This window comes from Triticum urartu, chromosome 5 (assembly GCF_003073215.2).
Source record: "Triticum urartu cultivar G1812 chromosome 5, Tu2.1, whole genome shotgun sequence".
Taxonomy (NCBI): domain Eukaryota; kingdom Viridiplantae; phylum Streptophyta; class Magnoliopsida; order Poales; family Poaceae; genus Triticum; species Triticum urartu.
Window position 1 is genome coordinate 594,156,513 of NC_053026.1, and position 13,937 is coordinate 594,170,449.

Genomic DNA, 13,937 nt, shown 5'->3' on the forward strand with positions numbered 1-13,937 from the left:
TACAAAACCCACTACCTGCTGATCTACCTCTTCAAGAGCTTAACGTAACTTACTCAGCTATGCTAGAGCCCATAATAGCTTGTGGCTGCACACGGAAGTTTCTAGCATGAATCATCCCAGTTCCCTTTGAGCCTGGGTGGCGGTCCATAGGAAGATCACACGGGTACCCCGGGATTTCCAAAAAAACAGACAACACTGGGTTCCCCAGGTGCCTTAATCCACCCAGATGTTAATTTAAGTTTCCACCTTAAGTTGAACCATTAATTAACAATCTCACATCTGTCATGGATTTCACTCAAACCCAAACATCGTCTACGAGCATAGCATAGCATAGCAATATAAACAACGTGTAGAAGTAACTCCCAAGGGTTTGATAGTAACAGGGCAATAGGTTCTACCTCAACAACTACTTCCCAACCCACAAGTTAATGACATCCTAATCATGCAATGTTTGAGGATTGGAACTAATGCATAAAAACATTTGCGGAGATCATCCTCTCATTCCCAGGTGACTTCATCCTCGGTATGGTGGCTCCACTGAACTTTGCAAAACTTGATAACCTTGCTGCGGGTGACTCGGCTGGCAAACTCAAGAATCTTAACTGGCTTCTCCTCATAAGTCAAATCATTGTCCAACTGAATCGCCTCCAAGGGTACTGTATCTCTTAACGGTATATCGGCCATCTCAGCATGACACTTCTTCAACTGTGAAACGTGAAACACATCGTGAACTCCTGACAATCCCTCAGGTAACTCCAACTTGTAGGCAACTTCTCCCATCCGTTCCAAAACACGATATGGTCCTACAAATCTCGGGGCTAACTTTCCCTTAACTCCAAAATGTTTCACTCCTCGTAAAGGTGATACTCGCAAATATGCTTTATCTCCAATTTTATATGTTACCTCCTTGCGTTTTGAATCTGTGTAACTCTTCTGCCTGGACTGAGCAATCTTTAGTCTATCATGAATCAGTTTAACCTTCTCCTTAGACTCCTTGATCAAGTTTGGTCCAAACAACTGCCGGTCTCCTACCTCATCCCAATCAATGGCGTTCTGCACCTGCGTCCATACAGGGCTTCAAACGGTGCCATCTTCAAACTGGCTTGGTAGCTATTGTTGTATGAGAACTCTGCGTAAGGCAAATTGTCATCCCAACTAGATCCATAATCTAGCGCGTATCTAGTTGACTCTCTCAGTCTGTCCATCCGTCTGCGGGTGAAATGCTGTACTGAACTCCAATCTTGTTCCCAAAGTCTGATGTAACTAATGCCAAAACTTTGAGGTAAACTGTGTTCCTCTATCTGATACGATGGTCCTCGGAACTCCATGCAGACATACGATCCTGGACATATATATCTTGTCCAACTTCGCACTTGTATAGGTGGTTTTCACTGGGATAAAGTGAGCCACTTTGGTCAAGCGATCGACTACTACCCATATAGAATCATATCCTGCTTTGGTTCTGGGCAATCCGGTGATAAAATCCATGCCAATTTTATCCCACTTCCATTCGGGTATCGGCATAGGCTATAACAGTCCTGCTGGTTTCTGATGCTCTGCCTTCACTCTTCGACAAACATCACATACGGCTACATACTCGACGATATCCTTCTTCATACCAGTCCACCAGAAACGTTCCTTCAAATCCAAATACATCTTGGTGTTTCCGGGGTGTATCGAGTATGGTGAGTCATGAGCCTCCTGAAGTATTAACTTCCTGATCTCTGGGTTGTTGGGCACATAAACTCGATCCTCAAACCACAAGGTATCGTGCTCATCCTCACGAAAACCTTTGGCCTTTCCTTTGCTCATCTTCTCCTTTATCTCGACAATCTCTTTGTCATCCTTCTGAGCTTCTCGAATCTTGCCTAATAATGTAGACTGAACCTTCATTGTTGCAATGAAACCTCTTGGAACGATCTCCAATCGAAGTTCCATGATATCCTCTGCTAACTCCTTCGGCAATATTTACTTTCAAGGATATTGGCATAACTCTTCCGGCTCAAAGCGTCTGCTATGACATTGGCCTTTCCTAGATGATAGTGTAGCTTCATGTCGTAATCCTTTATAAGCTCCAACCATCTCCTTTGCCTAAGGTTCAGCTCCTTCTGTGTGAAGATGTACTTCAAACTCTTATGATCCGTGTACACATCACAACGGTTTCCAATAAGGTAATGTCTCCAAGTCTTCAACGCATGCACTACGGCTACTAGCTCCAAATCATGTGTGGCATAGTTCAACTCATGAGGTTTTAGTTGTTGTGAGGCATACGAAACAACTCTTCCGTCCTGCATAAGCACACATCCAAGTCCTAAGCGAGAGGCGTCGCAATACACTTGGAAATCCTTATGTATATCTGGCAGTGTTAGCACTAGGGCTGTAGTCAAACATTTCTTCAACTCCTGGAAACTTGCCTCGCAATCTTCTGTCCATTTAAACTTAGTGTCCTTCTTCAATAGTTCAGTCATTGGCTTCACACTCTTGGAAAAAATTATCAATGAATCTCCGGTAGTATCCTACGAGTCCAAGGAAACTGCGGATCTCGCTAACTAAAGTGGGTGCCAACCATTCAGTGACTGACTGAACCTTGCTAGGGTCTACTGCTATACCTTCTCTTGATATAACATGTCCAAGGAATCCGACTTCCTTCAACCAAAATTCGCATTTGCTAAACTTAGCATACAACTGATGTTCCCTGAGTTTCTCGAGAACTAACCACAAATGCTCTTTGTGCTCCTCTTCATTCTTCGAGTATACCATAATATCATCAATGAACACCACAACAAACTTGTCCAAATATTCCATGAACACCTTGTTCATCATGCTCATAGAATAGGCAGGGGCGTTAGTCAGTCCAAACGACATGACTGTATACTCGTATAATCCATACCGCGTGGTGAACGCTGTCTTTGGTATATCCTTCTCTAGAATTTTCAACTGATGATATCCCGATCGTAGATCGATCTTCGAAAACACTTTAGATCCTTGCAGCTGATCAAACAGATCATTGATCATCGGCAGTCGGTACTTGTTCTTAATCGTCACTTCATTCAAAGCTCGATAATCAACAACCATCCTTAGGGATTTATCCTTCTTCTCAACCAAAAGTACTGGGGCTCCCCAAGGTGACGAGCTTCTTTGAATGTAACCTTTCTCCAATAGCTCCTTGATCTGTTTCTTAATTTCCTCCAGATCATTTGCGGGCATCCGATAGGGTCTCTTGGATATTGGCCCTGTACCTGGCAATAGCTCTATCAAAAATTCAATGTCTCTATCCGGTGGCATGCCTGGTAACTCCTCTGGAAAAACATCTGGGTAGTCCTTTACTATAGGCACTTCCTCCTGAACAACTCCCGTGAGGGCATTCACTTGGCTCCTCCTCGGCACATGCCTAGATACATACTTAATCCTTTTCCCTCCGGGGTGGTGAGATAAATCGACTTACTAGCACAGTCAATACTTCCTCCATACCTTGACATCCAGTCCATACCTAATATCACATCCAATCCTTGTGACTCCAAGATAATTAGGTCGGACAGAAAAACATGTGTGCCGATGGTTAGGGGTATCTGGTCGCACCATCTGCTAGCCATGTACTCTGCTCCGGGTGCACTCACTAGGAGAGGGGTCCTAAGGGTTTGGGTTGGTAGTTTAAACTTTTCCACGAATCCCCTTGATATGTATGAATGCGATGCACCAGTATCAAAAAGAACAAGAGCGGTAAATGACTTAACCAAAAACTTACCTATTACCGCGTTCGGCTGCTCTTCAACCTCCTCCAGATTAACGTGGTTAACTTGTCCTTTGTTGAATGGATTAGGCTTCTTCCCAGCGCTCCCATTTCCGTTTCCATTCCTTCCTTCGGGACAATCATTAGCATAGTGTAGCGACCAGACCTCAAACGGTCCAATCTCTGTGCTCCAGTGTCATCCCTGGATCAGTAATGCTGACACCACACAGTACTTGAAGGATTTATAACAGAGTAGCAATCACACACTTAATACATCGAGTGTCTCAAAAGAGAACTTATTACAATAAATATGGCTTAAGGCCATTTAATAACGATAACAGCGGAAGGCTTGGAAGATAAGTGAGTCCATCAACTCCAACGGCATCACTGAGTATAGAACCACGACCTAAAAGCACCTTACTCGTCATCTGAAAAGTCTGCAACATGAATGTTGCAGCCCGAAACGGGTCAGCACATGGAATATGCTCGCAATGTAACACATAGAGAGCAATGAATGAATAAGACTATACTACATGCATATTTGGCTGGTGGAAAGCTCTATGGTTACAGTTTTGCGTAACGCCAATTTTTCCCTACTGCACAGGAATAAATTTTATTTAACTATCATGGTAGTTGTTAAACATTGAGAATGGTTGACAGCATTCTCAATCCCAATTAAGCATCATCATTAAAAACCCAACAAAATTAATTAGAGTAATATGATGAGATTCACATGATAATCCAAGTACTAGATACTCAAGATGTCCATAACCGGGGACATGGCTAACCATGATTAGTTTATACACTCTGCAGAGGTTTGCGTACTTTTCCCCACAAGACTCGATCTCCTCCGTTGGGATTCTCACAGTACACAGTTTTTGAGAAACGGATGACCGAGACATAGTCTTTCAGAAGCGCTAGCACCTTACGATTGGGTAGACCGTTACACCTACTTTCCCCTACATCTGCTAGTCTACCACTATAAGAGTTCGCACAACTTAGTCAACTATGCTAGAGCCCATAGTAGCTTGTGACTGCACACGGAAATTTCTAGCATGAATAATCTCATGATCCCTTTGGGCCTGGGTGGCGGTCCATAAAGAAAAACAGGCAATCGCTGGAATACCCAGGTGTCTTAATCCACCCTGATGTGTATTTAAGTTGCCACCTTAGATAAACCATTAATTTAACAATCTCACATCTATCATGGATTTCACTTGCCCAATCCACGTCTACTAGCATAGCATGGCATGATAAGCAAACGTAGAAGTAACTCCCAAAGGTTTGATAATGAACAGGTAATAGGTACTACCTCAACTACTTCCCAAACCCACAATTTAATTAGATCCTAATCTTGCAATGTGTGAGGATTGATCTAATGCAATAAAAACTGGGTAGTAGGAAGTATGATCAAAGTGTTACTTGCCTTGCTGACGATCCAGGAAACTTAGCGATTCGAAGTAGCAAGCGGCGCACTCCGGGTACTCTATCGCAAACAAACAAGCATACAATAAGTACTCGACTAATGCACAGGTAAAACTCGAATAAGAGATCTAACCAGATAGTTCAACTTAAGAACTCCGGTTGGCAAAAAGAACCAAATCGAACGAAACCACGAAAGAAAACGGCAAAAGAAACATGATTCACTTACTATTCTGGATCTAGAGCAATTTTTACAGAGGTAAAAACTTGTTTGAGTTGGTTAAACGGAAAGAGGGTTTCGAGACGAAACTCTAGGCACTTGAATCGCCTGATTCCGATAAACGAGCGAAAAGTTATACTAGAACGAAAATCGGATCGGGAATCGCGATCAGAAAAATCGCAGATTTAATCCGAGAAAAAGAAAAACAACGAACAGATTAACGAATGAATGTTCGTTATCTGGATCTAAATGATGAGCGCGTTCGTTAAAACAAACGAACGAGCGAACGCTCGCTAATTAAATAAACCGGAAAAACCGATCTATAAAAAAACAAATCTAAAAAAACCGAACGTAAAACCGTCGGAAAACCGAACGGTTTTTTGAGAAAAACCGATGGCAGCGATGTCGGCGGCGGCGCGGGCGGGAAAGGCCCGTCCAGGCGGAGTCCTGGCCGGTTACGGCCCAAAGTCGGTTCAAGGTTTTTTTAAATAGTTACGCTCAGAAAAAAAAACAAAAGGAATACTAAACGGACTCCAAAAATCCCGAAATAAATTTTCCCCGGCTTCTAAAATCAAGCCGCACAGGATGAACATTTATTTGGGGCCTAAATGAAATTTTGAAAAACGTGCATTTTTCCTAAATTCAAATAAAATAGCAAATAAAACTCAAATAAAATCTTATTTGATTTTTTATTAAATCCTCAATATTTCTTTATTTTGGGAAAGTCATTTTATTCCCTCTCTCATATTTTTGTAATAGAAATAATTGAATATAAAATAAATAAAATCAAACGATCCTATTTTCAAAATTTGAGAGAACTCAAATATGAAAATAACGAAATCCCCAACTCTCTCCGAGGGTCCTTGAGTTGCGTAGAATTTCTAGGATCAACCAAAATGCACTAAAATACGATATGTAATGATGATCTAGTGTATAACATTCCAAATTGAAATTTTGGGATGTTACAAACCTACCCCCCCTTATGATGAATCTCACCCTCGAGATTCAGGTTGGCTAGAAAATAGGTGAGGGTGGTCCTTCAGCAAATCTTCCTCTCATTCCCAGGTGGCTTCATCCTCCTTATGGTGGCTCCACTGAACTTTGCAAAACTTGATAACCTTGCTGCGAGTGACTCGGCTGGCATACTCAAGGATCTTGACTGGTTTCTCCTCATAGGTCAAAAATCTGTCCAACTGAATTGCTTCCTGCGGCACTGTGTCTCTCAGCGGTATATCAGCCATCTCCGCGTGGCACTTCTTGAACTGGGAAACGTGGAACACGTCATGAACTCCTGACAATCCTTCGGGCAATTCCAACTTGTGGGCTACTTCTCCCATACGCTCCAAAACCTTGTATGGTCCTACAAAATGTGGCGCTAACTTTCCCTTAACTCCAAAGCGCTTAACTCCTCGAAGTGGAGATACACGAAGATAAACGCGGTCTCCGACTTCGTAAACTGTCTCCTTGCGTTTTGAATCTACGTAGCTCTTCTGCCTAGACTGGGCTACCTTGAGCCTATCGCGAATGAATTTTACTTTCTGTTTAGACTCCTTAATCGGATCCGGTCCAAACAGCTGGCGGTCTCCAACCTCATCCCACGACAATGGGGTCCTGCACCTCCTTCCATACAAGGCTTCGAAAGGGGCCATCTTCAAACTGGATTGATAGCTGTTGTTATAGAACTCTGCATATGGAAAATTCTCGTCCCAACTAGATCCATAATCTAGCGCACAAGCTCTTAGCATATCCTCCAAAATCTGATTGACTCTCTCGGTTTGTCCATCTGTCTGCAGATGGAAAGCTGTACTAAACTCCAGCCTGGTACCCAAAGTTTCGTGCAACGGATACCAGAACTTTGAGGTAAATTGGGTTCCTCTATCTGATACAATGCTCCTTGGAACTCCATGCAGACATGCAATCCAGGTCATGTATATCTTTGCTAACTTTGCACTGGTATAGGTAGTCTTCACTGGAATGAAATGAGCTACCTTTGTCAAACGATCGACTACAACCCATATCGAGTCATAGCCTGAACGTGTTCTGGGCAATGCTGTAATAAAATCCATGCCTAACTTATCCCACTTCCATTCGGGTATTGGCAATGGCTGTAGCAATCCTGCTGGCTTCTGATGCTCTGCCTTTACTCTCTGACATACATCACAAAGTGCTACATATTCTGCAATATCCTTCTTCATTCCGGTCCACCAGAAAATATCCTTCAAATCCAAATACATCTTGGTATTTCCTAGGTGAATCGAATATGGTGAATCATGGGCCTCTTGCAGAATCAACTTCCTGGTCTCCGAGTCGTTGGGCACATAAACACGGTCTTCAAACCATAAGGTATCGTGCTCGTCCTCACGAAATCCCTTAGCTTTTCCTTTGCTCATTTTCTCCTTGATAGAAGCAATCTCCTTGTTAGTCTTCTGGACTTCTCAGATCTTATCCATCAAAGTAGACTGAATCTCCAATGCTGCTACATAGCCTCTCGGGACTATCTCCAAACATAGCTCATGAAGATTCTCGGCTAACTCTCTTGGTAAATCTCCCGTCATTAAGGTGTTGACATGGCTCTTACGACTCAGCGCATCGGCTACTACGTTAGCCTTTCCGGGGTGATAATGCAATCTCATATCATAATCCTTGATGAGCTCCAACCATCTCATTTGTTTGAGATTTAACTCCTTCTGCATGAAAATATACTTCAAACTCTTGTGATCTGTGTACACCTCACAATGGTTTCTAATGAGAAAGTGTCTCCAAGTCTTCAATGCATGCACTACGGCTGCTAACTCCAAATCATGTGTGGCATAATTTAATTCATGAGGCTTAAGCTGTCGTGAGGCATATGAAACAACTCTTCCTTCCTGCATAAGCACTATGTAGGATCGAAAGTATGTCTAGAGGGGGGGTGATTAGACTACTTGACCAAATAAAAACTTAACCTTTTCCCAATTTTAGTTCTTGGCAGATTTTAGGTAATTTAGGACAAGTCAAGCAATCATCACATAATTCAAGCAAGCATGCAAAGAGTATATAGGCAGCGGAAAGTAAAGCATGCAACCTGCAAGAATGTAAAGGGAAGGGTTTGGAGAATTCAAACGCTATTGGAGACACGGATGTTTTTCCCGTGGTTCGGATAGGTGGTGCTATCCTAATCCACGTTGATGGAGACTTCAACCCACGAAGGGTAACGGTTGCGCGAGTCCACACAGGGCTCCACCCAAGGGCAACGGTTGCGCGAGTCCACACAGGGCTCCACCCACGAAGGGTCCACGAAGAAGCAACCACCCACAAAGGGTCCACGAAGAAGCAACCTTGTCTATCCCACCATGGCCATCGCCCACGAAGGACTTGCCTCACTAGCGGTAGATCTTCACGAAGTAGGCGATCTCCTTGCCCTTACAAACTCCTTGGTTCAACTCCACAATCTTGTCGGAGGCTCCCAAGTGACACCTAGCCAATCTAGGAGACACCACTCTCCAAGAAGTAACAAATGGTGTGTAGGTAATGAACTCCTTGCTCTTGTGCTTCAAATGATAGTCTCCCCAACACTCAACTCTCTCTCATAGGATTTGGATTTGGTGGAAAGAAGATTTGAGTGGAAAGCAACTTGGGAAGGCTAGAGATCAAGATTCATATGGTACGAATGGAATGTCTTGGTCTCAACACATGAGTAGGTGGTTCTCTCTCAGAACATATGAGTTGGAATGGTGTGTGTGTTCTGATGGCTCTCTCCTCGAATGAGAAGGAGGTGGAGGGGTATATATAGCCTCCACACAAAATCCAACCGTTACACAGTTTTCCAATCTCGGTGGGACCGAATCAGAAAACTCGGTCTGACCGAAATAGTAAACCTAGTGACCGTTAGGAATTTCGGTGGGACTGACATGCAACTCGGTAGGACCGATTCGGTTAGGGTTTGGGCATAACGTAATCTCGATGAGACCGATTACGCAAACTCGGTGAGACCAAATTTGGTAATTAGCTAACCATAGAGTTGGTCAGGCAAACTCGGTGGGACCGATTTGCTCTTTCGGTGAGACCGAGTGGAACTCGGTGAGACCGAAAAGTTACAAAGGGGAAACACTGAGTTTACATTGCAATCTCGGTGGGACCGATTCGCTCTTTCGGTGGGACCAAAAAGTTACGAAAGGGAAACAGAGAGTTTGCAACCCCATCTCGGTGAGACCGAGATCCTTATCGGTAGGACCGAATTGCTAGGGTTTGGCAGTGGCTAATGACAAGTGAAACTCGATGGCGCCGGATAGGAAGAATCGGTAGGACCGAGTTTGGCTTAGGGTTTAGGTCATATGTGGATATGGGAAAGTAGTTGAGGATTTTGGAGCATATGATTAAGCACATGAAGCAAGAGGCTCATTAAGCAACACCTCATCCCTCCTTAATAGTATTGGCTTTTCCTAAAGACTCAATGTGATCTTGGATCACTAAAATATAAAATGAAGAGTCTTGAGCTTTTGAGCTTGAGCCAATCCTTTGTCCTTAGCATTTTGAGGGTTCCACTTTCACATCCATGCCATGCCAATCATTGAGCTTTCCTGAAATAATCATCTTGGAATAGCATTAGCTCAATGAGCTATATGTTGTTATGAATTACCAAAACCACCTAGGGATAGTTGCACTTTCAATCTCCCCCTTTTTGGTAATTGATGACAACATATAGATCAAAGCTTCGACAAATGATAATAAGCATGAAATATATCGTCGCTTTGAGAAGTATGTGATAAGTAAGAGCTCCCCCTAAATTTGTGCATATTTAAAATTTGCTTTGGACTGCAAATGCACAAAGAGTTAGAGTCATGGGTTACTCTTCCATGTCACATACATCTTGGTGGAGCGCTCAAAATGATAAGAATGAAATACATGCACTCATCACCAAGAATAATGAATGATCACATAAGATAAGATAATAGCATTAAGTGTAGCTTATGATCAAACACATGATCATCAATGTCTCACAAATAATGGCGTAGTATCAAGCACTCAAAAGCAGAAAAGTTCGAAAAACCACCAAATAAAGCAAGAGAGAAAAGCAACACTCTCTCTCTCTCGAAGCCTATGATCTATACATCTTCTCCCCCTTTGGCAACAAGTTACCAAAAAGTTCCTAGAAAATGCATAGCACTAGATCGACGCTCAGGCTTGATCTTCAGGTGGTGGTGGAGTCCGGATCACTCCAAGGACGAAGGCTTCTGTAGATGTTGAAGTAGTCGCTGGAGTTGGAGCTGAAGTAGATGCTAGAGCTGAGGCTGTAGCTGGTGCTGAAGTGGTGGCTCTGGTGTCAGCAACTGGCACAGCAGACGACCTCAGGCCTCGTGGCACTCTAGAAAAAGCATGAGTCATGGTCCTGCCTCTCCTCTCATTCATGTCCTCCTGGAGCTGCTCCACTGCAGATTGAACTTCCGTTACTTTGACATCCAAGTCATAGAATTTCGGTTCCATGATCCTCTCTAGGCTCTGCTGATTCTTAGTGAGGGTGGCCAGACTCTGCTCAATCCTCAGCGTGGATGCAATCAAGTAACCAAGCTGCTCTTGTTTGGTCTTCGAGAAGTACTCAGATGCCTCCTCTTGAGTAGGCATCTTGGCAGCTTTCTCCTTCCTCGCCTTCTCCTTCTTTGCAAATGCTTGAGCAGATGATGGCTCGTTCTCAGTCATGACAACTTCATTGTCCTCGAAATCTGGACGGATGGGCAGGTGTTCCTTATCCAACAAATATACGCCCGTGCCCATCTTGGAGTTGATGAGCTCCTGAATCTGAGGGGCATATCCACAGCTCCTCTTTTGATCTGCTGCAGTCCTCTTAATTGTTTCCACTATGAGGCTCATCACCTTAAACTTCTGAGGCACATCAAACACATGTAGCAAGTTGATAGCATGGCCTCTGATCATCTTGTGATCTCCAGACTTGGGTAGAAGGGTGTGCCTAAGGATCCAGTTGATCGTAGGCAGTCCTGATAGCAGATAATGCACTGAGCCAAATTTGAACGTGTCAAGTGCTTCATTCGGAATCTCCTTGTACATGTTGTACATGGAGTTGTGGTCCATCTTTTTCTTGGCATAGATATCCAAGTCCTCATCTTGCTCCTCTGGGGCATTAATGATCTGTGCCCACTCAGCCACTGTAGATTGGTACCTTGTACCCTCAGACATCCATGTGATCCTCCCATCTGGATAAAAGTGTGCCGTGGAGTAGAACTGCATGATAAGTTCCTCATTCCACTTTGTGAGCTTCTGCCCAACAAAGTCAGCTACTCCACAAGCACTAAAGCTGTCAAATACTCCTGGGTAGTACTCCTCATTGTCCTTGATGTAGGTCCAGTCGACCCATCTCATGTCACATACAATTGGCTTCTTATCAAGTAGCACTGTCTCATAGAAATCCTGCTGCTCCTTGGTATGAAACATGTAGTCCACTACAGTCCTTCTCCTAGAAGCATATGGGTCTGCTTCTCTCCACTTCCTGAGCCCTGAGTCTCTCCTGAGCTTCATGTCCTCAGCCACAGGATGAGCATCGTTGTGGTCTGGGATCTTGGGCTTGAGCTTTCGAAGGACATTCTCTTCCTCATCCTCAGCAACAGTCTCAGGCACTGGGGCCTTGTTCTTCTCAGCTGCAGGAATGCTCCGTGTGTTCCTCTTGGGCTTTGGCTTTGGAGCTGGCTTGGCCTTGGAAGCAGCTCCCCCTGATTTTATGGCATCTCCCATTAGCTTGGGTGCCTTGGGCGCTGGTGCAGCTGCCTCTTCTTCTTCTTCCTCTTCCATGATGGAAGCTTTGCCAAGTACTCTAGCCACAGTCTTCTTTACCCTTTCCCTTCTCTTCTTGCCCTCAACTGCAACTGGCTCTTGGGGAGTGGGCTTCTCAGTTGAGGCTCTTGCCTTTGACATGGGCTGCCTGCCTGCTGGCCTTTTGATTTTCAGCCCTGGCTTTGTGCCTTGAGCTGGCTCAACTCTCTTGGAAGTGGCCTCTTCCTCTGCCACATAGTCCTCATCTTCAGAGTCTGAAGTTTTATTCTTCCTTTGTCTCGTGGCAGCCTTTGGCAAATTGCTAGGAGTGCTCTTGCTGCCTTCATCAGATGAACTGGAGGGACTAGTGCCCTCACTCATCACCACTTGCTGCTCTGACAGATTCTGGCTATCACTCTGGTCTGACATGCTGCAAACTGACTGCTGACCCTGTGAATAGATTATAGAGGAGATAGAGTGGATGAGCATCACAAAATGCAGAGATTTTTGCAAAAAGAATGATCCAAAAACTTAGTTTTAGTTTCCCACTGAAATCATCTCGGATCTACCGATTTTCAAACTCGGTGATACCGAAGCAGTTTTGGAACCTAAACTAGTGAACTCGGTAGGACCGAGTCACAGTTCAGTGGCATCGAGACTGCTAGGGTTTCACTGAGTTCAAAAATCGGTCACACCGATAAGTAATTCTCGGTCAGACCGAGTCTCACTTGTGCAATGGCATAAGCCAAATCGGTGGGACCGAGTTTCTCAACTCGGTGGGTCCGAGATGGTTTCGGCGGAAACCTAAACCTAGAATTTTCGAATCAAACCTAATCTATGAGCGTTTTGACTGGATAGAAGTTTATCAAACGTGGCTAGAAACAATATGATCACAATGTGCTAGGAATCAGATTGAGGAATAGCACAAAGATCAAGTCCATACCCTAGTTCAGCGGGGACTTGCTACGGCGGCAACGGCGGGGCAGAATTCCCGTTGACGGCGATGGAGACCAGCGACTGGAGGCTGCTGGCGGCGAGAAGACGATCCGGAGACCTCAAGGGCAGAGCAGGTTATCGCGCGGGCGAAGGGGTTCGGAGAAATTTCCAAATTTTGCCCGTGACTATATATAGCCCGACCCTGTCGGTGTGACCGAGTGGAACAACTCGGTGGCACCGAGATTCATAACTGCGTGCAGTTACTGAAACTCGGTGTGACCGAAAGGTTCAAATCGGTTGCACCGAGATCAAAAACCTAGATCAACTTAATGATCTCGGTTGGACCGAAAGTGGAGTATCGGTCAGACCGAGAATCATAAAGAGGTTTTGGAAGTTTAAGTCTATGACGAATCGGGGACTCCGAGCGCTCCTCACACAGAGTGGTTCGAATCTGACTTGATCAAATTTTGTGATGCAGCATGAATAGAGTTTGAGACGAGAAAAGCATAGATAGCTAGAGGAGGTCCTTAGGCATTCTTGTCCATCCACTTGGCAAAAGAAGATAAAACCAAACAATCAAAACAACAAGTGGATGTCCTCGAATGAGAAAATTATGCAACCAGCATGCTCACACAATATGATGGCAAATGAAATATGTGGCAAGGCATGCACAACCAATTCTAGCATCTATCAAGCAATTTGCGATGACTAGGTCATCTATATATGAGTATATTGACTTAGGAGTCAAGTGAGAACACTTGATCATAGGTCATACTCATCGTTTAAGCTCAAGTGGGGTTACCACTTTTACATAAAGCATTGTTGTGTTCACATCTTTAGAGTTGCTTTAGCTCAAGTCTTAGAGTAAAGCTCCCCCCTAGATGTGAT